Source organism: Meleagris gallopavo, chromosome 4, assembly GCF_000146605.3.
Source record: "Meleagris gallopavo isolate NT-WF06-2002-E0010 breed Aviagen turkey brand Nicholas breeding stock chromosome 4, Turkey_5.1, whole genome shotgun sequence".
Taxonomy (NCBI): Eukaryota; Metazoa; Chordata; class Aves; order Galliformes; family Phasianidae; genus Meleagris; species Meleagris gallopavo.
The window spans coordinates 20,647,902-20,651,565 of record NC_015014.2 but is presented as its reverse complement, the minus strand read 5'-3'; positions in this window follow the sequence as shown (position 1 = coordinate 20,651,565).

Sequence of the window (3,664 nt, the reverse complement as noted above, 5' to 3'; positions counted from 1 at the left end):
AATTGCAAAATCACTCAGCAGTGCATTTCTTCCAACAGAGAGTCTTTTGTTTAAGCTTACTGAGCTAGAGATGGCCTTAAAAATACAGTCACACACACAAAAAAAAATCAAAAATGTTAACTCTTAAGAAAGCTAGGACTAACAAAGGTCAGTGGAAAAATTAATGAATTAAGCTCACAAACTCACTATGTTTGTATATGTAACAGCTAAGTGAAAGCACATCATTATGACACGATAAGAAAAATTACGCACGTGGAACGAATTCATTTCCATTCTCTGCACAAGGTGAGATATGGAGGGAGTCTGCCCATTTCTCAGAAGATCGCACTTCTAGATTTATCAAATACAGTAACAAAGCAAATTGTTGCAAGTGAAAAAAACAACCTTACTCTTATCAAATGCTGAATGCAGAACTCATGTAAGTAGCAGTCTTTTTTTTCCCCAATATTTTAAAAGGAATACTAAGAACCATCAAGTGCTAAAGAGACATTTTATGTTCTTCATCATAAATTCATCTGGCTATAGTTACAAAAATTATAACAGTTCCCAAGGCAACCATAATTCACTCAAGGTGCAGCACCCTCTTGCCATTACTCCATGCAAGTAGAATGAGCAAACTAGCCCTATTAGCAGCCTCTATGGGTTTAAAGTAACAGTTACCACATGCAAGGCACAGGATAGTTTTTTGTTACACAGGAAGTATTTCAGTTAGGTTTTAATGGGAGAAAAATATTAAGCTGATGTCTTTTCTGCCATGTTTATTATAGAAGTACTAGCCATTTTATTAATAATGGCTGGAAGGGGAAAAAAAGAAAAAAGGAAAATCCACTTGCCAAAAGCCAGTAATGAAGAAAAATTCCTTTCCTTGGCCAGTTATGGCTAATTTAAGTTTTCATTACAATTTTAAAAAGAACACCAGCAGTGAAACAATCTTACTATCAAGAAACTGGCTATTACATACTAATAAATTATGCACCTGCTCCAATTTTTGGGTAGATAACAGTGCAAAACAGAGGGATATCTATTGTTTCACTGTTATTTCAGACAGCACTTGCTGTGCGCACGTCATCAGCAGTATTACCACCTTGTACTTGAATTCCCCAGAAGTACTCAGCAGGCACTATGGCTACAGCCCTCCTGTTTTCCTCTGGCATCTGCTTATCCATTTCCATCCAACACGTTCTTTCCTCCCTGTGCTAGCAAACATTTGTGTAGCTGCAGGGGTGGAACAGATCGAGGAATGAAGCTGAGTTAGATCTAGCTGCCCAAACCCAAACCTGGGCTGTCACAACCCTGCTTTACCCAGGCTGCTAACACCAGTGTTCAAGGGATCTCTTGTGCAACCACTGCCATACGTTAAGCCAGGAGGGCAGCTACTGTGCAATGCTGCAAACAGATACTAGTGGGTTAGCACACTGAAAGCTTGACTGAAAGTCTGTGAGCACCAGAACCATGGTACAGTCCATGATGCAATGGGGTTAAGGTACCAGGGAAGCTCAGGGACCTCCTTCCTGGCTTGGCATTAATGCTCCTTGCACAGCTTCTGCCTGCAAACGGAGCTAATTGAGCTCAGTGAGAGCTTTGGGAGAACCAGAAAGCCAGTTCAAAGCAAGCAACAGGAGCAGAAGATGGGAGTACAACCAGAGGCCAGCAGTGGGAGGCCACCAGACTATGTCAGGTGGTCATCTGATGCAGATTCACTCCAGCTTAGAGCAAAACCCATATTAGTATTAACATAGATGAGTCTTTCACTATGTGGACTACACAGAGTTGTCTAAATGTTTAGGCACAGTGTAAGAGAAAGGGAAGCACGAAAGAGGAAGGAACAGTACCAACATCAAGAAAGCAGCAAGAAGTGCTCAAGGGATCAAAGGGATGTGCAGCTACATTTTTTCTAAGTCTCCAAAATAAAAAGGAGAGTAATAATGAGAACATAAGGTAAGTTGCAAATGAAAAACTACAAAAACTGGCAGGAAATCTCTGTACCTGGAACTCACGATGGATCAAAACATAACCGAAGGCTGGGAAGCAGCATATTTGATGGCAGAAGTATGGCTTGTGAAGGGGAGTGACACACAGGCTGGAGAGGTTGAGGAGCTGCTAGTCTTTGTCCAGATCTGGAACGTGAGAAACGTGAACCTCTCACACTGTGTTGCTGTGTGACCCCACCGTCAACCAAGAGGTTATTCTTGACGTCTCCTTTCCCATACAAGACAAACTCATGTTTTCTAATATTATAAAGCTAGCAAGATGACTCATAGGCTGTACTGAGAACTCCATGCTGCTTTAAAGATTTTGTGAGTGATAAACGAAGCTACTCAAGACAAGTCCTAGAAGCAAGCTTTCTAGAAACCTTTATCCACTTGTCTTTGGGAGGTCCTGCAGCTAATAAGGCTAAAACCAAGAGTTTATTGCCTAGGCACTTTAATGGATCCTAAAACTGCAGCACACTAGTTCTTTTGGACATCACAAGTTTTTCTAAGCAGGCGTGAAGAAAACAGGCACCACTTCTACAGTACAAAGAGGGAACAGAAGCAAGAAACAATTTGCTGCAGAAACAGAAACTAACAGCCCTCTGTAGTTTGTCTTGCTTCATTTCCCATAAAATATTTTTCCAACAGGTGGGAGGAAGTGAATTCAAGGGGCTTAGAGCAATTGCTTCTTCAAATCTAAAATAAAAGAGACATATGAGGTATTAGTATCTCTGAGTCTGAAACCCCACAGCACTCTCCACACTTTCAGTTCACCTGTGGTTAGCAGATACTCGATCTGAAACCAGTTAGTTATAGCTTCTTCCGAGAAAACAAGTTGAACCGCTCAGAGTGTTCAGTGACAGACCATTTGAGCTAGGCTGCACACGGCAGAATAAGCAAAACAAATAGCTGTGATATGTAATCTGAATTAACCTTGCATAATAAACTGTTCAAACTGATAGATCTACAGCCAGCATGGAGCATGTTTTTAACTCACAGGATTAGCTAGGCCCTGTTTTCTAACATGCACTCCCAGTTAGCCTTTAGGAGGGCTTTGCGCATGGAGCAATTCATGCATACATTCGTTGGTTAATGCAAATCTGTGCAAGGCACACAGGACGATCATTCCTCATCATGCACACATAAGTTGGATGTTTTAGGGAACAAAAAAAGATGGCTAATGCATTTTGTGAGGGAGTTTCTCTGCCAGAGGAAACACTCAGCTGATAATTCACTGTTCTTTTTGCCTCTACTAACTCAGAAAGCTATTGTGAAAAAGAAGTAACCACACGTGGAAGGCTTTGCTGCTGGTAATAGCAGCTATTACCAGCTTTACGTAAACACCGCAAAGTGCACTAAGAGTGATTCTGCCACGTTCACCATTTGCTGTAATAACTGTGCAGTGCTTCAGAAGGACGGCACCGTGACAGTTCATCTCGCCGTCCCCCCCTTCTTGGTCACAGATCTCCATCCTGGAACATTCCCCAGGCGCAAGTTACATCCTGACAGGAGATCCCATACGCTTTGGAACCCGAAGCCTTCATGCAGAACGTTACGTAATTAGCAGACGATGTGCCGACAAACCACGGCCACAACTAATTAACACTGCGCTCCGATCGCCAGCACGGTGGGCGACGCCGGGGTGAGCCGGGCCCCTGCAGCAGGTGCTCGAGTCCGAGGGGCGCGGGGTC